This window comes from Tetrao urogallus (assembly GCF_951394365.1).
Source record: "Tetrao urogallus genome assembly, chromosome: 1".
Taxonomy (NCBI): Eukaryota; Metazoa; Chordata; class Aves; order Galliformes; family Phasianidae; genus Tetrao; species Tetrao urogallus.
In genome coordinates this window covers 185,509,112-185,532,853 of record NC_136813.1, presented here as the reverse complement: position 1 = coordinate 185,532,853, position 23,742 = coordinate 185,509,112, and the positions used below count along the sequence as shown (strand labels likewise).

Here is a 23,742-nt window from a genome sequence, read left to right as displayed (position 1 = left end):
TCTGACAGTGGGTGATAAAAAAAAAAAAAAAGAGAAAAGAAAAAAAACCCTTTATTTTTGACTCTCCCCAGCTTAAATGGAGTCAACGTCATATGGAGTGAATCCAGGATGACTCAGAGAGCAGTGTTGCACTCCAAAATTCCAGTTTGTGTTACAGCTGGGAGGCAGCATTTAGCATCATGTGGATTTATTTTCTTTTAACGGGAACTCCAAAATAATTTATGGAAGTCATATAGCCTAATGGACAGAACAGATAACAGTTAGCCAAGAAGAACCTGGATTCCCATCTGGGTTGAATCATTGACTCAACTTGACTATCAGAGTTGTGGGTGTGGTATTCAGGCTTAGAACATTATACTGGCCTTAACTAAATCATTGCCCTTCCCTACAGCGTAACTGGAAAATACGATTAAGGTTCAGAGCTCCACTGGTACTTAACAGTTTATCAATAGTCAGCTTTACTGATCGGACTGAGTGCAGTACACAGCAGACATTTATCTGCAGCCTTAATTTGCAGGGGGAATCCTGAATTGGTTCAGAGTACGTGTGGCTAAAGATAAATTTCTGCTGTAGAGCTTCTGTGTACATGGAAACCTGTAACTCATGAAGACATTCCGCACTGCATGGATTCACACTGTATACGTTACTCAGCTTTCAGTAACACACACCCTTTTTGTACATCTATGCATTTTTTTCCTTGCTTTGTTACTGTAAACACAGAGTCATGTGAGTTTTTCCTTTTGATGTGGTCAGTCTAAAAGCTAAACAAATATCCCAAATTAAACAGTTTCCAATCTAGCTGGTCAGTGAATCAGGAGCCTTGCTGGAAGCAGATGTGATGCAAGAGAAAGGAGACTAAAAAGTCATGTAACCTGTGAGCATACCCAATAATATACAGATTTCCTTGCTGTTGTTTTGTTATTTATTTTTTCTGAGAGGGATGTTATCCATTTTCCTGGAATGTCTCCTAAAAATCCTGAGGAAACTGTAGCCATTTCTCTGATCTCATCTTGCATCAGCATAACTCAGGTCTAAATGCACTGGGAATAGAAGGCCTAGGATTAGCTGAAAATTACACAAAACTAAGATTGTCATGAAATGAAAGACTTGTGCCTGTTTGCAGTTGATCTGTTTTTAGCGACTTCAAGGGACTTAAGCATGTGTTTAAAGACAGACTGCTGTGTGAATGCTCTTTTGAAAGAGGCACTTTCCTACAGTCTAAATCTAGGGTGAGATCAAGTCTTTTAAAAGTTAAGTGGAGTCCTGAGGGCTGATGTGGCCAAATATTCCAGCATAATCTTGGCCAGAGCTTTAACAGTTAGAACAGCTAGATCTAATGGTATGTGCCTACCTAGCTTGTTATATTCCCCTGGAATTTATCAATGACACACTGCATATAATTGTGGTTACTTTTTCTCTGTCTAAAATCCTTTTTTGGTTTTGTAAGGGAAAGATTGCAAAGAGGGAGAATGTAAAAAATTCTTTCTCAACCCAAAGCAAAAAAGTTGCTTTTTATTTTTTTTTTTCCACAATGAAGAATTAAAACAATGTCTGTTGCTCTCATGCTTAACATCAAAATCTCTGCTAAAATATAGTAAGAAGAAATATGATGGATATTTCATATGGAACTTATTCCCTGTAATTTTATAATGCACATATGTGAAGTTTTATGAAGACTTATACTAAAAGGTTTTAGAAGCGTGTAATAGATGAAGACTGTGTTCATAACATCCTTTGGAATCAAAAGGGCTAAACAGTTACATTTCAAGAGAGTAAATAAATAGAATGAAGGGGCAGTGACAGTGACAGACTCTTTCAGTATTCCCTTTTCTCCAACATTTGCAGAAAGAACCAGCCTTGACTATAAGGTTACCATCCTACGTTTCTGACTTTCTTCACGTTCTGTGTTATTTCAAGGTGTAATATTCCTATGTCCAATCTCTGACTTCTGAAATATAAGTTCCACCTGTGTATAAAATACAAATCATTTATTTAATTTTTACACTTTTTTTTTAAGCAGGTGCCTAAGCATCTTTGTTAGAGCTGTAAACACATCTTCAAAGCTATGGTAGTATGTTCTACTAACAGTGTGACTGTGTGTTACTCCTTTGAAGATCTGCTGTTTAATAACAATCAGAGACACAGTTAAGGGTGTTATTAGCATCGGTTTTCCAAATTTCTTACAATTCTGTGTTTAGTAGGAAGTGTACATGAAGTGTGGCTATCTATTATTGCTTTTGTTTACATAATCTCCAGAGTCTGTTGTAAAACAATAACCTGTTCTCATTCAGAGAACTTCATATTAATTTATTAGTGGTATTGTTCAGTGATATTAGTCCCAGTCTGTCCTGGTGTTTCCAGTCAGTAATGAAAGTTCTCTTCTTGTGAGCACTGGTGATGTACCTAAACAAACAAACAAAACCCACTTACAACCATAATGTAGGGCAAGAGTCAGTGAGCACAAAAGACTGTAAGAGATGTAGGTTCCTCAAGAAGACAAGTAACAAAACGTGTTTTATTTGGTAGAATAAACAGAGATCTCAGCCTGCTTTTCTGTTGTTGAATGGTAGGAGCATCAGGGCGAAGCTGAATTTGTAATGGCATTATGAGATCCCCTATTGTGAAAGATAAATTGCAAATTTGACCTAATGCCCCAGTAGAATAATTACATTGAATTAACTTGACTTTTGGTTCCAGTGACCTCGACTTAGCAAATTAATTTCTGATCAGTGTAGCTTCAAAGAGTCCACTTTATTCTGGGTAGGACATTCTAGAGGGACAAAGTCTCCACATGAACAAATCTGGAATTTTTTAATCCATAGAGCCATGCAATACTTTGAGTTAGAGACGTAGCCTTAATGTTCAACTGGAACAGGACTCTTGTCTTCAACAGGAAATCTGCTAGAAGAAATACTGTGCAGAAGCAGAAGTTTACCAAGAAAGAAAACGTAATTCAGTTTTATTCATCTTTGGAGCAGACACAATTTTTACCTGATCTTTGTGTATCTCAGCATATGAAAAGTAAAGACATTACTATCGTCTAATTTGCTGTAGGCATAATAATTTAAGTCATTAATCTGTAGGAACAAGCCAACTCAAAGAACAGAAATGAAAGCATAAAGGGTAGGTAATAAAACCCAGATATTTTTATTATGTATATTCCCTTCCTAAAACTGAAATATAAAATCATTTTTGGTAATGAGTTTTTTGTCAATTTATATTTAAATATGTATATCTCCATTTCAGAGTTGTAACCTAGTAATATAGACTTCTTGAAGAGGATCCTCAAGAGTAGTCCTTGGTACTACTATGATCCACAGTGATCATATTTATTACAGGAAACCTACTCATAGACTGAATCTGCCCCATTAATATAATATACTCTGAAGTTGAGGGTCAAATGTCTGCTGTGGGTTGGAGATAAAACTGCTGCACTGAGGAAGTGGAGAGTGTCCATGGGAAAGATGGCAGCACAGAGAAATGACTGCTGTGTTGCAAAAAATAGTGATATAACAGGCTTAATCTTCAGCTGGTGTTGGTTAGAGATGCATAACTCAAATTAGTGAAATGATATGTAATAGCTAAGGGCAGTCATATATCTTCAGAAGGACTGAGTAGCTCTGAAAGCTGAAAGAAGAAATCAAACTGTATACACTTGCTTTCAGTGTACTTGGGAGTAGAGTTGTAAAGAGAAGACAGAGACTGAAGTTCTGAGCAGAGCTGCTGCTTGTGCAATGACTGGATGGTTGTAATGGGATTCCCAAAAGCCAGAGACCAGGAGGGAAGGCTACGGAAGCCAGTTTATAGAAAGTTAGGAAGAACGTTTAAGCTTTGAGCTGTGGATTTAAATGTGGAAGAGATTGGTAGATCTTCTGTTTTCAGTGTGAGGGAGAACTGGGCAGCCTTGGAGCCATGTCTGGGTTTGCAAGTAAGGTGGGTAGAGCAATGCTTCTTTTCAAATACCACAAGTACTGAACAGCTTGGGATAACCACAGATTTGTTGCATGTGCACCCAATAGGCCAGGTGCCAGAGGGGATGTGTTGTTAAACAGATTTAAGGTTACATACAAAGCCTTGGTACAGAAAAAGGTAGTTTTTGTATTGCTTTCCAACACCAAGGCTGAAGAGGTCATAAATATTTATTATGAATCAAATCTTTTGGCTAAAATAATTTTAATAGACAGTGATATTGTACATTACTGCCTGAGTCACTGTGGTCTCTCAATCTGTTTTTTTATATAGTATGTAATATTCTCAGAACAGAGGTTTTCTCAGACCTGATGAAATCCAAGGTGTTTATTTTAGGACTCAAGTTATTGTGCTTTTTGTTGTTGGTTATTTTATTTTATTTTATTTTATTTTATTTTATTTTTAATTGATTTTTTACTGAACTCAGTTGAATTGAACTCAAAGTCTTAAAGCTTTGGAGAAAAGCTGACTGGAAGTAATGTTTGGAAGGTCCTGCCTAAATAAGAAAGAAGTGAGAGAATTAATGCTTCTAAGAGAATTACTAACACTATCCAGGCTTAAGGGTCTTGTAGGCCCTCTAGAAGAAAAATGCATTGAACTATGCTATACTGTGCTGTCTGTCTTTTAAAGATGAGTATCTTGGGTAATACTGTTTGCAGTGTTCAGATTTATTCGGGAGTTATAACTCTATGGTTATAATCCCATAGTGACATCTACAAAAAGCAGACATATATTATCTCATAAAGCTGTCTCAGCTTGAATTTTATTTTAAAAAAGTATCTATAGTAAAGGAATATCTTTTCCAATATGACACCCAGGCAACGTGTACATCTTTCAGTGAGTTTCCACATGGGAGGAATTTGTACCTTCATATCAAATCTGTATAGATTGCTCATGCTGAAGACTGATTAAGCTCACAAAATAAAATATATGTGATGGAGAAAATGATACACCAATATTATGGTATATCTCTGAAAATCGCTACATCTGCTTTTGTTTTTTTGCCCCCTATATATTTATACTTTTAACTTTCTGATAGCTATTATGCTGTGCTCATGAGTCTGAAGCTCCACGAAGCCTTTTCTTCCTGTGCTTTTTCCATAGCTCATTGCTTTCCAAAAAGGCAACACAAGCACTGATATACAAATGATAACACAGAGACCAATTTTCTCAGCCATGCTTAAAGTCAAATCCTTGCTGTAGGGATAAATTGTTGTGCTTTGGCTCTTAATAGCAACAACTTTTCTTTATTTCTTTATTTGTTGCTGTTGTGCATTGCTGTGTAAGTATGAAAAACAAATACACACAAAACGCTACTAAAAGTTCAAATGCCAATTTCTGCACTTTTTCAGTCTGACAGAGAAGTGGGAGATGCATGCAGCACACAGTGCAGGGAGCTTGTTCCTCTTAATCCCAAACATCCGTTTTCAAAGCCAAAAAATACAAATAAAAAAGAAAAACAGAACAAAATGGTCATATTCAGTTTAACACCTGAGGTCAGATTCTGTTTGGTTTGCCAAGCTTTGAGCCAGGGCTTTTCCATTGCCCTGGACCAGTGCTGGCTGCCAGAGTGTCCTGTGGCACAGTGACTTGGTCCCTCTTAGCTGGAATTGCCCATCCTTGCCTCTTCCTTGCAGTATGGCTGCAGGTGGTTTCCAGGACATTCTACTCCAGTCTCCAAATGTTGTTTCCCCTCTGCAGTTTTTAATCTCTTTCCTACCACAGTTTAAATCTGTTTTGAGCTTTAGTGAAAAATCCGAGTGCATTTATGCTGTATCCTGTTAATTCCCAGAAATGATTCAGGATGAAAAGTGCTTCATTCCTCAAGAGTACCTCTGCTCAGCATCAGTCTTGCTTGTGTAGTGTTTGCTCAGACAGATTTCAGGTTTTATGTCAGATTTTCATGACAATGGTGAGAACGCCTTTGTTTGTGATAGCAGTTATGCCACTGATATAATAGGCATGGCTGTTCTGCACTTGGTCAGTGCAAGCTGTATGTCTATTTTAGTTCTTGGTTATCAGCCTGTTTTAATGATAATAAAATCTGCCTTAATGAGTGACATTAAAAAAAACAAACAAACAAACAAAAAACTTCATCCATTTTGTCCTTACATTCCTTCCTTCCCTTTCCTGTAAACAAGGTAAATGCCACTTAGGTGATGTGAGAAGAGCATTTTGGAAAGTGTTTGGATTCATTATGCTTTGTTTTCCATGCAGGAATTTACATGACACAAAGGAAAGTGGGATCTGACACCTCCAAGATAAACTGTTAGACTGTCTATGAAGTTCTGCACTGATATTTATAAGTGAAATGGCATGTTATGCCAGAATAACCAGGACACAGTGACTTCAAATAAAAGTAATGTTGCTATCTTTGGTGCAAGTGTCAGCAGCGGATGACATGGTCCTTTGTGATGTCCTTGGGGGATTCTCACAAAGCTTTTCAGCAGGCATTATAATACTCCTACTGTCCGTTTTCATTCTTTTCTCAACACAATAGAAGTTTGTGTCTTAGAAGGCTTGACACTGTTTAGATTGTGCTGTCTCTCGTAAGTCATCTTTGAGCCACATGGGAGAAGAGGTGTGAGCACAGGTTATTAGAAGTTGAAAATGTGCTGCTGGAGGATGAAGATACCAATGACAGTGGAAACAAAGCAAGATACACCAGAGGCCGTATAGGTGTTATGTTCAGAAGGATCCAGAGATTCTCAATTAGTGTCTCCCGTTTTTTCTCTTAAATCTGTACCTTTTTATTGTTTTATTAGATCCCACTAATGGCACGTAGCCTGAGCTTCAAATACATCACCGTATGGAAAGCTTTCCAGTCTTAACCTGTATATGTGCCACTACCCAAAAAGAAATCCAATTATACTTTGGAAGCAACAGCAATTTCTCATTTCCCTTTTTGCACATACTCCAAATGAAGATGTGGCTGCAGTCCTGTGGTTTTCTTTTCTTGAGTAGCTGTCATTTCTACCTCCTGCCCTTCTGTTCAGCTGGCAGACAGTTCCAAAATAGGCATTTGAGGTTTTGGTAGTGTTTGCTGCTGAAGGACATATTCTTCATTCCCTGCAGAGATACAGTGGTGTGTGAGGTTCTCTGATTTGCGTACAATTTTGAAGTAGAGCTTTCCTCTTGTGGTTCACATAGTACAGTTTGGCAACCCTGAAGCAGAACAAATATATTTCCTTGTTCTAAAGCTAAGTGGTTACACAAAATTTTCTTATTTTTGCATAGGATGTTTATCTGTTTCAATTTCAGAAGAAAAATATGGGAATACAAACTAATTGCAGAATCTCATGTTCTTGATGTCTCCAGATACTTAACTCTATCCGCATAACAAGCATTAGTCTTTAAATAAACTACTGGATTCAGTGTGGGGATAAATTTAAAAGGTTCTGTGATCTGTTTAATACTTGTTGGTCAAATGTCCCTACAGTAATCTGGACTGGAAAGCCATTCACAATTATTCAAACATCTTATTTGAAAGGGCTGTGATTCTTTAGCTGTATGTTTCCAATAGGCAGTCCATGCCCTCTGCTTAGAGTTTCTGAGGAAAAAAAAAAAAGGGTTTGATGATAATTTGAATTTGAGATATGATTGTTTTGATTATCTGGAGCTCAAGCCTGCTGTTCTGCAAGGGCAGAACCACACAAGTGCAGTACAGAAGCTTTTTATAATGTCATTTGTTTGGATAATATGAGAATGTCACCTCTTTTTACCTACTTAGCAGTTTGCTTTTCTTTTTCAGTATAATGAAATCATAAAACAAAAACAAAAACAAAACAGATAAATAAACAGAACCTACTTTAGAAATCAACATTTTACTCAAGTGTGACTCCCAGGAAGGCTGGGGACTTAGCGTTCAGAAGTTTCCCCCAGAGTTATTCTGAGAAGCAAGTATCGCCCAGTACTGAAGTCTGCTCTGGTCTGATAAGGTTTGTCTACATGCGGAAGTCAACATACTGTTAAGCTAGAATAACTGTACAGAGTGGTATCTTCTCCACACTCTCTGGATGATCAGTCACAAGGTATATGTCCTAAGTCTGGTTTCAAATTGAAGTAAGCTGCTTTCTAATTAAAAGGCTTAAAATATGCACTTCTCCATGACATGACAACAGAATAGTTGGTATGCTGCTGATCAGACCCTTATTCTATTAGACTCTTGTTGACAAGCCCTAAATATTTCATCTTTAAGGTCTTGATGAGTTGCAAGTGCAACAAACAATATTTGTGCCTGTAGTGTGATAGAGAGTACCTAGATGCTATTTATTAGGACTGTGCTTGTTGAAATGAATGTACTATTTTCACCGATTTTAGCGAATGCTCTAATATTATGTTCATGTATTTACTTGTTTCACAATGATGCCTAAAAATCCAACCTAGATTTTTTTCTCATTCTGCTATTACTGATATTAACATCCAAACAGAGTTTAGAAAAGAGCAATAAAATGAGAAGGAAGGCTTTGAGTCAGGTTTGATTTATAGGGAAAAGTTAAAGGATTTGAGCGTGCATAGCTTGTTTGAGTTTGACAAAGAAGACATGACTGTAAATACTTCAATTCCAAAAACAGCAGAGGATTTGCTTAATGTTAAGGACATTCCGAAGGTTAGGATAGCAGCTCAGCAGACCTGGGGTTAATTCCATGACACATGTCCTTGGGCAAGTCATTTCAGCTTAGATCCTAGCAAATTCCTAAAGGTACCCTGCTGCCTCTTCTTTGTCTGCATCTTTGAGTGTTAGTCCAGTGATGCTGAAAAGTACCTAATTTAGACAGTTAACTTGCTAAATACCTTTGTAGGTCTGGATCTTGGCCTCTACCTCCATATGTCTGTAAAGGAGTAAAAACTATCATATGTCATAAAAACAGTGAAAGAACAATGGATTTGGAAAATATGGGTATTCAGATGTTGAAAAAATGGGAGCCACGCAAGTACAGTAGAAAAACTAATTAAGATGGGGTTTGTTTCATGCCTCTGTATTCAGTGCAGATTTGAGGTGCTCCTAAAGGCCATGCACTGTGTTTGGCAACAGTTATCTGAGGCATAAGAAGAATTCACCCCAGCAGTGCCTGTCTCCACCCTCTCTGAGGGGAGCCAAGACAATGCATGAATTTTAGACAGAAGAAATGAGGCAAGCTGAATGAATAAAATTATCAAATAGAATCAACTCAGCCTGATCTTAAGGGGAAAAATGCCTTTAATAAGTGCATTTGCTGAAATTTTCTTTTACAAGAACTGCGGAAACCACCTCAAAGAACTTCTGTTTTCCCTCTGTTACATCTAATAAAATAATCTGGGAAGTCTTTTATTAGAAAATAACTACATGATAGAACTTCCACATCTCCAGTTTCTAGGACACAGTTCTTATTCAGGCCAGCAACAGCCCCAAAGTGCTATGGTGCAGTGCTACTACTGAATATTGTCCCAGGTTACCTAATACTACTTTTGAAATTCTAAGCCTTTATAACTGAAAAGGAACTGAGCTTTTCAGGAAATCTACTCTCAGTGTCTCTTGTTTTAGTGTGTCTTCCTCACGCTAGTTGAAAATAGCTCTAGGTGGTAGCTGTGTATTAGAAAATGACTGATCCTCAGAGAAAATACAGTTATGGGTGCCATAAACTGAAAGAAAAAGAAACATGTAGAAAAATGAAAATTATTCAGAGGAGAGTTTAAAAATTTATGGAGGCTTCTATTAGGGCTGCTGGAGGTCCATTTACAATGCAGCTGTAAGATGCTAGGTTTCTGAGGGAAGCTAGAGCAATAAATACTCAAGAAGATTGAAATAACCCGAACTAGGCCCCTGCTAACCCGTACAATTGCACCAATTTCCATTTCAAAGAAAGATGAGCTTAATTATTTTACCCGGCTATTGGCAAGACTCTGCGATAGAGTCCTCCCTTGCATTATTACATTCGTTACCCTGTAGGACAGCAACATCTCTTTGTGACTAGTTTACTTTTTGGTTTGTATTCCTCAAAGAAAAGGCCTGCTTTCATGCTTTGTCCCTCTTGTTTTGGTAGCTCCCACCTCCAGTCTTGCTAGAGCACATCCTCACACAGCTGGACTTGTTTCCCTCACAACTGCTGGTTACTTGCCTGCTTTACTGGCTCTGCAGGGAAGGGAAAGAGGGCATTCCCTTGCTATTCAACCCTTTGTTTTCTGGATCACCTATTAAAAGAGACATTGCTGAAGTGAGCAATCAGACCCTTCAAGGACAAGGGGTTGGTGCTGAAGACCCTGTAGTTATTTCCATACTGGGGTAGACTTATGGTTGGAAAAATCTAAAATATGCTGAATTCAGAAGAGCCAAATACACTTGCAGGAGTTTGTTTGTATTACTTTTTCTTGACCTTGCTGACCCAGTACCTATTCCTTTGGGAAATCAGAGAAGGCCTGTTCTAATGACTTAGAAGCGAGTTTCAGTTTCACACAGGGGATCTAAACACCATGAGGATCCTGTCTGGGTGTGAAGCAATCCTGGTCAGATCAGGATGTGAAATAAGAACTCCCTCATTGAAGAACAGTAATTGAAACACAAGACTCTGAGCTTAAACACCACTGAAGATGTCTGTGGTCATATTCAACTTCAGCAAGAATCAGCCAGTGAGGCAGCCTGGAGGTGCACCTAATTGTGGTTCCTTGGGAGCCTGGACATGAGCTAGGCACATGTATTGGACTCTTTAAGGATGCTTGTGTGTTTATCCTGCAGAAATGCAGATGCATGAGGCATTTACATTCTGGATTGTTAATGCAGAAGGAAATAAAGGTGAAACTGATGTGAATTGCACTGAAATCAGTGAGTTTTCTCAACACTCAAATATTCTGATCCTGTATGTGAATGACTTCAAGTTTGTGAATTCCCATCTTTTGCTTTATGCCATAATTCTGGGAGCCTAAGTCACACATTCCAAGTGCCTACTCCTTTTGTCTTACTTTTCTCCTCTGAATCTCACCCAAATGCCTGATGTGGACAGTGAAAGATATTTAAAAGTGTCCTGTCCTTCAGGCACAAAAAGACATTTGCTTATATGAATCCTCACAGGATACAGCCCTACACATCCACAGGTGGTTTTAAAACATAAAACGGAGAAGCGGAGACAAAATAGAAAACAGAATTACCACGTTGCCTATATTTAGCAAAGAAGCTGTTATGCCCTGCTTGTTACTTTCATTATTATTACTTTTATTATTAATAACTATCTCATCTTTTGCTCCCTCTTTTTTGTCCATCTGTTGTTATTCAGTACACAGTTACACTATAGGCTGCAAGTAGGAAGAGTTCTTGTATCCCTTTCATGGTGTCTGTAGCGCTATAGGGTCCTGCCCCTCATTGGGGCCTCTAGGCACTATCCTAATATAAATAATACATAAAAATAGATCAGCAGTGTAACATCAATCAGGAAAACCATACAAAGACCTAAACAGTGTTTGTGTATGGAATTGCTCTATTGTCTCGTATGTGAATCATGCAATAGCTTGCTTTAGTTTTCTGAGTTAGAAGACAGATCATAAAAAGCCTTGTATCAGTGGATTATGTGCAGTGAACTCTGAGGAGATCTATAATTACTAAAAAAGGGAAGTATGCCAAAGACGATTTACAAGTATAGAGAAGAATGCATCTTTTGTGATGTTCAGGACTTTATCAGGTTTACTTTGGAGGTTTTCCAAGATGAATAGCAGAAAACAGCCAAAAAATGTTAAAGCAGTCAAACCAAACTTCAGCTGCAACAATAACTGCGATAGCCCAAGGGTTTGCAACAGCTTCCTATCTAGACACAGTGTTGATTGTTCATGAGAAACCAGGTAAGACCACATTAACCAAATCAATTTATCTCAGTGATGCAGACAGCTTTTGATGTGTGGCATTACCTAGCAGAAACAGCTATTAATAATACTGCCAGTTATTTTACAACCATTGTTAAAAAGCTCATTCACTCTCAGAGCATGAGTTGTCTACACACTATCTCCAAAAATCATGAGTTTAAACTCCTCTGAAAAAAAGTCATCAGGTATGTTAGAGAACAAAAATATACCACAGGAATGATGCATTACTATCCACATTTGGCTCTGAATCATAATGATGCAGTGACTTTCTCTTGAACATCTTTAGATAATTGTTCCTTGCAGTGAATTTGGTGAGATTTCTGAGAGGTTTTGGTAGGTAGAAATCAAAGAATCACCAAAGTTGGAAAAGACCTTCAAGATCATCCAATCCAACCACCCACCTACCACCAATATTTTCCCACTAAACCATACCCCTTAGTACAACATCTAAACGTTTCTTGAACACCTCTAGGGACAGTGACTCAACCACCTCCCTGTTCCGGTGCCTGATGTGAATTGCCTTTCATAAGTTCATGTACTGGAAATTTGCTTATTGTGACAGCAAGGCTTTGGACCTATAGCACTAGTTCTCAGATACTTTTTGAGAGAAATTGATTCCTATCACTTTCCACTTTCAGTGCAAATATGCTTTGCTACAAGTACTTTTTTACTGGACTCTAGCTGTTGGAGCTCCATTTTTGTCTGATAACCAATTGAGGGCTCCAAGAAGTAAGGTGGGAGCATGTAAACTAAGATAGTCATTTAGGTTCTCCATGTAATCAGCATAGAGGGAGACACCTTAAATTCCCGTTCAAGAAGTGGTTGGGAGGATTTAGCCCCTGAAGGGCATTTTCCCTCTAATAACTATAAATGGAGACTATATGAACTTACGCTTAGTTTTTGGAAGACTATATTTAGGATGGAGAAATCAGTGTTTATTAAATTAATGTAACTGCTTTTGTGGGTATTGTGAAGACACTGGAATATTAATAGCATCCAGAGCTTGTAAAGCAGAATCTCTGAGAGAAAACAGTGATCCAATAATTGTGATCCATTTAGATTCCAGTGCTTTGAGGCAGTGAGCTTGGATGAATCACTGTCAATACAGAAGCCAGTCTCAGGGCCAGAGGATTTGGACACCTCTGCACTATGGTGGTGGTGGTGGTTTTTTTTTACCTCTCCCCTTCATCTTTGGAGAAACATGCTGTTGCAAACTTGGAGCAGAGGTTGCATCTCTTGCTGAACTATGACAGTCTTGTGTGTTGTTGTCTGCTGAAGCTGTTGCTCACCAACAGTGCTGCAGGAGTGTGTGGTATTTAGTGTAGGAGCATTACACAAGGTTTGATTTTGTTGTCATCATTGCCGTGGCTCTTGACATTTGCAACTGAAGGGAGCGTAACAGCTTTCTGGGTGCTTTCATGTGTCATCAGAAATAGCATTAATAAGTAAATCAAAGAGGGTGTAATTGAAGAGACTGAAGCATTTTCCTTGACTTCAAAGAGTTAGAGTCTATTAAATACAGAACTGTGTCTTCAGGCCCAATATACATACACATGAAAACAAAGAGTTGCTTTCTTTTTTTACCTGCTTTCTATACCATCTCTGTTAGGCTTCTATGGTGAATCCATGATAGCAATTTTCCTGCTGTATTGTTGGAAAAGTGGCATCACGTCATTTATTTATTTTAGCATTTTGAAGGTCCAGCAGCCCTAGAGGTGTAAGCACTGAGAACTGTACAAATCAGGTTCCTAGATCTTTCTATAAAATCAGGCAGACATGTGGATCCTGATTTTACTAAGCAAATTCTTACAGTTGTGTAGAATTTGTAAATGGATGTAGAGTAACCAAAAATTAAATTGCATGGATCCAGACAAATCTATAGAGAAAAAAACGATTTCCTTTGCTAGTCTCTTCCTTTACATATAACTTGAGCAGCAAAAAAGAGGTAAGCAGTTGCATAATCTTCATTCATGTCATTCACACTCACATGTTGGGAAAAGAATTCACAGCATAAGAGTGGGCTCAAAATTAGAAGAGAAACATCCCCAAGGCTTTTGGAATAGGAAAGAAAAAAGAAGCTGTAGAAGCTTCACTCTCATGACTGTTAAAACAAAACAAACAGCTGAATGGCAGAGGACTGATCTTTGTCATAAAACATTTCCTGAAATTCCCTCTTCCAAGATCCATGCTGATTATTTATTTGTTGCAGTTTTTTTTCCTCATGAATAAAAATAAAAATTAGCCATCTCATATTCTGAATACATCAAGAGGATTCTAGCAAAATTTTGCAGGTTTCTTAGTTGTGATCAGTTATTAATCCCTTCTTATTAGAATGACCTAGGTTGAAAAGGACCTCAAAGATCATTAGTACATGGTGAAAGAGAATAAGAAACTTATCCTTTATCCTTTGTTGTAGCCCTACTATCTAAAAAGGTTAATAACCTATTTATGTTGTCAGAATCACAGAATCCCAACTGCTTAGATTGTCAGGGACCTCTGGGTCCCTCTGTTGCAACCTTTGCTCAATTAGGGGCAAGATGCCCAGAGCCATATTCTGGAAGCTTTTAGAGATCTCTGAGAAGGAAGACTTCATGGCCTCTCCATTATTTGATCACTGTGAGCCTTTCATCTTCAGTCCTGCAAATCTATTTCCAGCAAGTACAGGAGCACTGCTCCTAAAGTGTTTAAAAGAATCTAGCCAATGTGACTGTGACGGCTTTTATCTTCTTTTTCTTATTTTTGAAGTCCATTTAACATGGAAGGTGAACTGAGGGCAACTGTGTATAAGATAGTGAACTTTTGCTGTAAAAGCTGGCCATTGGGCAGGATCCTGTAAGACACTTGTATGCACTGTAGTGGGTATCAGCTTTTTGCTGCTTTTTTTCTCCAAGTTTGTCAAAGCCCCTCTGAAAACAGAGATTTTAGCAATCATAAAAGGCAACTGATATTTTAGCCTAACATTTCCTTTTTTAAAACCAGAGTTATATTTCAAATATTTTATCTGTAATTTTGCACTTGCTTACAAAACCTAGAACCTATTTCCCTTTTTAATTTCTGTTTGATGGTCATGTTAACTCGATTCTCGATTCGACGTCTGTTCTTACAGTGTGGGATGTTTTGCAATGTATTGCCATGTCTTGTGTTCTTCTGCAGAAACTGCACATTGAACGGCAGTATTTTTTAAGTACCAGAACTTGATGAGATCCTTTGCTGGCTCTGTCACTTATTATCTCCGCTGATGGCTTCAGTGGCATGTTTCTCTTGTGGAAACAGGGACTGCAAGAGAGACAGATGGGTTGCATCTGTATTTGCAGGTTAAACAATGCCAAAATACAATGTTTGCTAGCAATAGCCTGTGATGTTAGTATGCTTTGTTGTTTTCACTTTTGTCAACTAGCCCTTTTCCAAACTGCTCTGGGATAAGCTGAGGGAGTATGGAAGGCTCCCAGGAAGAAGTATTTGGAATACATCTGTCCTGATGGGAAAAAGAGTTTAGCTATATGGACAGAAGTTGTACCAGGCTGTTCTGGCTCAGGATCTGTAAATAGTGTCTGTCATGTTTTGTTTATTACATTCTTAGACTTGGGATCTGGATGCTCAAGTCAGAGCTGCACTGGCTTGACTATACCATACTCTTGTAATTACATTCACTTTTTCTCTACCCATCTTTTGTTTGTTTTGTCTTTGTAGATGTAAGCCCATCAGGGAAGGTATTGACGCTTGCTCTTTATTTGTAGGGTATTTAGTACCATGTGGTCCTGACTGCCATAGATTTCAGTGGAAATAAAGGCAATTGAATCTCGTCTTGCATGTTTGCTTGCAGCTTACTGTGTTTTCTCTCTCTGTAACTATTCTGTTAAGGATGGAACAAAGGGTAGCTACTTAAAAACTGTAAAACCTTTCTCATTTCAGCCTGGCTATTTAATTTTGTAGGCTTATGTCTGGCCCTTAAGGTTAAAAATGTTTCTTTTCTTGTCTTGGCATGAACAGCAAATGGAATGTTTCAGACTTAAAAAAAAAAAAAAAAAAAAAAAAAGAGTCCATACAACAAAAGCCAGAATGATGCAGCCTTGCCTGTTTTTCTTGATCTGAAACACTGTAGCTGGAGCATGGTATGGTCTGGCCATCCCAGTTTCCATTGCATTTGGATGGAAATTTGAATATCAAATGGTCTATGAAGCAACTATTTGTTCACAATTGGGTGGATGTTTGCTTGTTTTCTTTGCATTGTAGCATTTATTTAGCTAGATTTCTTATCCTTTCTCCTGCACAAATGTCCTCAGAACCTGCAGGGTAAACCAGTTTTGATGCATAGTGAACAAAACTCCGAGATGTTACTGGGAAGCAGTGACTAAACTTCCCATGTCTTACATTATACAGACTTGAACTCTCCTGAAGGGGGCTTATCCAGCAAGGTCAGGACTGTGATGAAGTATAAGTTTGAAAGAGGAATCTGCTAGAGAGATAGTATAACCCACTGAGTGATAAGTGCTGACAGACTGGCACCCTGATGTTTGAAGTGCTTTCCCTTGCAGCAGAAGTATGTCTCTGATCCTGATGTGTTATGTCCAGACTCAGTCTGTTTTGAAAGCCTATACTTTCTTCGCATGGAGACCCAGAAGGATTCCGGCTGGATGTACTTAACAGAACCCTAAATTTTGGGCCACAGCTAAAGAAGATGAATTTTAAATATTCTATATGGCCTTCTTAGAAGACACTTGTAACGATAATCATGAACATATGTCAGTCTGCTTACATTATAATTATTACATTTTCACATTAATGGTTTCCTAATGCCTCACCATTAAGTTATTGTGCTTACTGCACTAGTTCATAGATCATAAAAGCATTGAGTTATGATTTCAAAGGAATTATACAAAAATAACACCAGAGAAGTTCAGTCCTCTTCTAGTGACTAACAGATTGGTGACATTGTTCAATCTGCTCAGGAAGGCTCCTGTATGGTTCCTGTTCTCCTCTATTTCTTTCCTTCATGTTTAGCTTGTGCGCGCTCCCAGTATGGCCACACAGGAAGAGAAACTGAAATACTTGAGAGACTCAGAGTGGGAGAGTAAAGATTAAGTGAAATGTCCTGGGACTTTCTAGGAGAAAACTGATCTACTCTTTGTGGAAAAGTTGGAGACAGAAGAATTATCAGAAGCTAGTCATAGATGGTTTGATTAATATGAGATCTTAAGAAAAAATAGTGGTATATTTTCAGTTCCTTGAATCAGTCTACTTCAGTTAGTGTTGAAAATTTATATATATGTACATATACACACACATATTAAAAAGAAAAAAAATTACAAATTTTGTAAAAGACAAAGCAGAACAAAAAATCTTGGGAGAAAAAAAAATACAGGTTTTTCTTTTTATCCTTCTGTTTCTAGCTTAGGACTTGGGCAAGTTTCCAGTGCCTGACATCGTAATTCTGTCATCTAGTCTCGTAGTTCAACAACCATTGATCAGAGCTTCTGCTTTTGAAGATAAGAGGAAGCAGGGGTATAAGTCTTCATTATATACAGGACTAATTAGGCTTCTCTGTAACTACTTGAATACAGTGGGTATACCTGCATAGATAATAAAATAAAATACTCTTTTACTTTTAATTAATAATAATTATATACTAACAGGCAATTACGTATATGCTAGCTTTCTGTGATTTGCAGACATGCTCCCCTGCATTGGCAACAATGAGAAATGACTTGAAAAGTCCTATCATTACTGGCATCCCAAAGAATTACTGTCTGCACTTTCATTCCTGTCCACTCTAATGTGGGTTGCATTTTTTAACCATGCAATCAGATACCGTGTATTCCTCAAGACCTCTGGAGAGTTCCTGCAGAAGGTGGACACTGAATGAGGGAGATACCAAGGAAGTAGAAATGTTGCCTTGTTATTTTTGGAAGAGAATGTTGCCTTTATTTTCCTTCTGCTTCATAAACTTGTCCTGAGAGGCAGGATCATGTTGTTTGCCATTACATTCCAGCTGTTGTTCTCATGTCTACAACTTTTGAGTTCTCGGCCTTGCAATCTTTTTTCATTTATAATGGAATCCCTTTTGTTCAGCATGTTGTTTTCTTCCACTTCCTTTCAAGTCAGAATACTATCACTGTAAGGATGTGTAAACCTAACATGGCAAATGTGTGGCTAATATCCATAATTTTTAGTAGAAGGAGGGTAAGAGTCTGTTATATCAGCATCAGGATTCATTCCTTTACCTCCTACAGAAGAAGACCATGCTTAGGCATGCCAAGGGTTTATGAGGTTTCAGCAAATAATTCACAGAGAAGGGCATAATGTATGGAGCAACTAGACATAAATCTGGAACTGGAGAAACAAAACTAATTGTTCTAGTTATATATTTTTTTTTGCTTTGGAAGTATTTATTTTGCTCTGTCAAATTGATAAACAAGTAAAAGCATAGGCTCCTTTTATGTTCCTTCCATATAATATCTGGTACTTAACTAGAATAAATAAAAGGGGCTAAGTAGCTTGGGTTGGTGGTTCATATGATTCATTTTCTGGTGGTTCCTGCTTCTCTCTGTTGGTTATGCAAATAGCTTTGATTGGCCAGGCTGCCAGCTTCTGCTTTGTGGGTACCTACATCGAATGAAGGTATTCCTCAGAGATGTCATCAAATATTTTTGCACTAAATTCAGTAATGGTGAGCTCTACTTTCATTCAAATGATTTGAATGAATGTGCTTGGTAATTATTCTGTCAGGACGTTCATGATCCTTTTATAAAAAATTAATGCAGCTTCATTAGTCAGTGGGCACAAACCATTGTATTGTTTACTCATAGCTTTCTACATTACTCATTCCACAGTGGAAATTTTATTATAAATCTGTATTATAAATCCCTGCTACTTTCATAAAAAATGTGAAGGCATTCACTAAAGTATAAGAAGGATAATTGCTGGGAAAAGAATGAAGGTGGGAAATGAGTATGAATCAGATAATTTCTATTTGCGACTGGAATTTCTTTATTTCTATGAGTTATTGTATTACCTCTGTTGAGAAGGAAATTCCTACCACTTTATATATTGGATCCAAACAGAAATGTGTCTTCTTAGGAAGGTAGATTAGCAGTCATCTTTAGTTCCATCTTTGAATTCAGAAGAGTGGAATTTTCAGTATTAGATTCACTACAAAAATTTCATCTTCTGTAGTGCATTTCTTCAGGAGATTGAAATCTCTCTTATTATGAGACAGATACATGCCTTTCTAGAGATTCAGTTCAGCTCCGTATAAACAGAATTATGCTATCAGTATGCAGCAGTTTAAATTAAGCCCCATGCTTTACCCATGTGTGAGTAGTAGCATGACTTAGTTTACATATCTACACAGCATATTAGAAGGAATTCATAGGAATTCCTTTGAGACTTGACCTTTTTGACAGTGTCATTGATGTTACTCAATTTCTTCTCTATTATGCAATGGAAACACTAATGCAGCCTTATTGAATAGTCTTATTGAGGTGTAGGAAGGCTTTAAGTTCTTTCAACATTTATTTATTTGTTTATTAACTAATTTTTTCTGTGTTGGGGGAGTTTTCTGTGCTTTGATATTTACAAAACTGATTAAAAATATTTGATGTGTCATGTGATTAAAAATATTTAAAACTAAGAATTGTAGAAAAAAAATCCTATTTTTTTGATGAGGAAAGTGAAAAAAAAGATTAATTCTTTTTTTTTTTTTTTTTTTCACTAGGATGCTTCTGTTGTGGCAGCTGATATAATAATCATTAAAAAAACAACCCTATAGGAGCTGAATTAAAGTGAAAACTAGATTACAGTGGTGATATTGTTGTGCACTGTCGTTCGTATTTAATGCTTGACATTTTCAGCATTGTACAGCACAAATTTAGTCTCAGTTTAACAAACAGTGGACTGTTGATTAGTGAGACTGCTTCCGTTTTTCTATCCTTGTGAGTGCTTCTGGAGAATCACTAATTGTCTTATGAAGATCATTTTGCATCAATATTTGTGCCCCTGTAGTTGAGCACTATTTTTCTGACTTTTTACACCATAAAAGAACCTTGGCCCTGCAGTGGAAAAAAAAAAATACATTTCAGATTGTATTGGCGTAGCGTATTGAATGTGTTCCCAGAGATATGTCCGAGGTCTATTTTGTTTTTCAGTGATCGTTTATATTATACTTCTTGTTCCCTTGAGGACCCTTGTTTTGGCTTTCTAAGAGCGCAAATACAACGTGATAGCTGTGTCTTTTTTTTTTTTTTTTTTTTTCCACCTCAGATGAATGGAACAAATGTCCAGATTTGCCTAAATTACTGCCAACATGTAATCTTCATTGTTTTTTTTTTTTTAAAGAGTTGTTTGTTTATTTGAAGGAAGTCTGCTAGCATTTACAAGCAACATAAATGCAAGAACAAATGGTTATTTAATTATTTAAAAACACTGGTATTGTATTTATTGGCCTATTTCTTGTGCTAAATTGAGCTGTTGTCATGGCATTAGTCTTCTTAGGACAACATACAAATATGCAGTTAATATACTGAGGATTTTTAAACGTGATTGCCTCGTCAAATGTTGCCTTTCAGAACTGTCTGGGTTGTAACTGTTATTAGACTGACTTTTGTCTCGACAGCTATTGTCCCTATAATCAGTTCACACAGGGTAATTGGCTCAGCCTTACCCGTGTCCAGCTCTTGCAGTTCCACCTGACCTTCTTCCTCCTTCCACCCCCTCCTTCCTTGTTGCATATTCTCTCAGAGATGCTCTGCAGCTTCCTGGCACTGGGCAAAGTCCAGCCCAGCAAAGCTGAACAGAGCTGTCAGGCAGATAAATCAAGGTCCATGGTTTGGTTGATTGCATGGAATGCTTTTGTGAAGACATGACAGATCCCTGCTTCACTTATGCTTGATTTCTCAAGTTTGGCTATGGCTGATGGCATGTAGCATCAGGAGGAAACCACTGCCTTTTGGTTCCCCTCAAAATGCTCTGGTTTTATTTTGAATGCTTCAATTATTGGAATTAATACATAAGGGTTTTACAGGCAACATCCTGCCTGAAACCACATGTTGGAGAAGGCTGAAGTAGAAGATACACTCGAGGTTAGTATGACACGCAGGAAAGAAGAAAAGAATCGTTGCCAGCTTTTGAAGCTTTTCTGTCTTCCAGCTTGGATATCAGATATCAGGCTTGGCCAGATCCCACTGCATGCTCCAGTTCACTACTTGCATCCATTGAATTCTAACAATTGTTAGAGAACACGCTTTTGAGAAGAACAAACCTCCTTCCTTTTTTTGTTTCTGTGTCTGCCACTGAATTTACCAGGGCATCATAGCTAACTACCTTGCAGCAGAAACTTTCTAAACAAAACATCAGCTTAGAATTAGGTGTTTAGCATGAGCCTGGGTGTTCTGGGTGTCTATGATTGAGTTTGATGGCTCTGAGTTTGACAGTCTGCCAGCTGTGGGTATGCGTGTTCAGGTTCAACTTTTGCTGTATGGAATGTGAATAATTTATGTTGTGGATAGGTATGGCTATCACCAAAGGATCTGGGGCCAAGACTCGCCCCCAGTTCTGTTTGGCACAGTCCCAATACAGACACAGTGATGGGTTGGGGCAAGATTTGGGGGAACAAATACGAACCCTCAGTTTTCTCAACAGGCCTCATCCTTACTTGCTCTTATCCCTCCAAATACTCTACCACTGTTAAATCTCCCCAGCTATCCTAGATGTTGGACATTGTCCTTTGTGATGACGCACTGCCGCCTTACAGACATCTTCAGGTTCATGTTGTTCTTTCTGCCTTCATTGCTCTACCAAGGTTGTCCTTGAGAAGTGATGTTATTGCTTCCCAATATTCCCCCAAGGGAGATTTCTCTTTCTGCCTCATGCACCCAGATTTAAGCATTGCACTGTTGCACTGGGGGTTGAACTCTGCATAGCCAACTTGAGGGATTTCTCAGCATTGGCATCCTTCTTCACTGCACCAGAGCCCGCTGCCACTTAACTCGGGAGAGCAGTTCTAGACACATGCATTGGGTTCAGCAAACACTGCTTGTTTGTTAAGTGATTATATTTTTCTAACTTATGCTTTATTTGTGGCAAGAGTGACATTTATGCAAAGGATGGTGATGTGTCTCTTTCTTCATCTTCTGATTCTGTAGATGTACATAAAACAGCTATAGCAGAGTAGATTAGTTTTGTGTAAGTAAAAGTGCAGTGTTAACCTAGGAATTACAAATTAAATTAAACAGATATAGCCACTTGGTTTTCAAACAATACGGCTTCACCATGGTGAAAGAAATCATTGTGATTTTGTTAGTCCTTCATGGGCAAGGATGGAAGAGATCTCATTTTTAAAATTTAATATTAGAACACTACTAATCCAACACTAATCCAAAAGGGATAATCACTTCCCTGTAATTAGCATGGTTGAATTACTCATGGGATTAAATGTTTAAAAAAAAAAGAAATATGAATTTTTAAACAGTTCAGTTCAAGATCACTATATACAATGTCAGCTTGTCTACAAGACAGTTTCATTCTTGCTTTGATCCCCTTTGATCCCAGAAAGACTGCAACTAGCTTTCAGGATTTCATAATGTTTCTCTTTCAATATTCCTATACCTAGGAATAAATTGCTTCTTTTGAAGATATTCACTGGCTCAAATATTAGTACTTGAATTCAGAAGTTGTTGGATCTCTCATCTGTGTTCTCGGTCTTTTTTTGGCTTGTTTTCAGATTAATAACGGAAGAGTAGATAAGCTTAAGAAAAAAAAAATCATATAATAATAATAATGCTATATTTCATCCTAATAGTCCTCAAAAGCTATTATGCAGCATCAAAAGAATAAAACTGTTTTTCTGTAGTGCTCTAAGAAGAATACCTTTTTTTAAAGCCTTGCCTCACAAAGATTTATATTCCTATGGGAATGCAAGTAAGTGATACCAAGGGCAGTAGCTTTTTCAGTGCAGCTGTGGTTATCGTTAAAAGAGATAAGTATTTGAAGGAATTTTGATATTTCAGCCACGCTTTGATATCAAAGGTCTCCTGTGTGAAATACACAACTACGCCAAGAAAAATATAAATGACCATTGATTGGTGCTTCCTGTTTTTTAAAAAATAATCAAGCACACAAAGAGAAAACAACAGTAAAATTTATTCTGCCTTTAATGATTAAGAAATAAGATTATAATAAGCTGGAAGCTCATATGTAGTTGCTGTGAAAAACAATAATTTCCACTGAAATTAGATGCAAAGGTACATACCATGACACTTACATCTGGGTATGCACAAGTTACTTTTCTCTGAATATTGCATCATTTATATCCTTAATCTATTTTTGTTATAACAACATTAGAAATCACCATAAAACTTCTTTAGCATTGGCAGCTAGAAATTTGGATCAAATACACTGAAAGAAATACATAAAAATATGCAATTTGAGATTGTGTGTATTCATATACTGCAAAGCAATATAGCGTATATACTCTGTCTAACTTTTCTTACTTAGTAACATGAAATTATGGAAAAATAGGATTTTTGCCTATAACCTAAGAGCCTAGAAAATTACTGAATAATAATCCTTCAGCTTTCACTGATTTTAGTGAAAAGTGAAAAAAAGTTACCACATTGAAAACGCTGCTTGATAGCCTCTGCCACTGACTGAAACAATGAAATCTGCATTCTGCATAAGAGATAAAAAGTTAAAATATAGCTGAAATTGTGTTAATGTGATACTGGAAATATTCCATGCTCATTGTAGCTCCTTGTTTATCTGGTAGATTTGTGCTTTTTATAATTTCATCTGGTGTTAAACCAAAATTAAGCTTAAAACTTCACTACTTCCCACTTTGACAAGAGACAGTAATGCAAAAATAGAAGGAAATGGAGCTTTACCAAGATTTCTTCCTTTGTCATTCTCCCAAAGAAAAATCTGGAGACTCTCTGATTTGCCAGCATTTGTTTT

General features: G+C 37.5%; 1 protein-coding gene across 1 annotated transcript in view; it reads left to right on the top strand.

Annotated features, from left to right (window-relative positions):
• Positions 1-7,833: 7,833 nt before the first annotated feature.
• SEMA3D (semaphorin 3D) overlaps positions 7,834-23,742 on the top strand; it is a gene marked incomplete at its 3' end in the record, with an annotated part of 127,526 nt that continues 111,617 nt past the window's right edge. Inside the window, exon 1 of the mRNA XM_079549169.1 lies at positions 7,834-7,907. The remainder of the gene's footprint in view (positions 7,908-23,742) is intronic.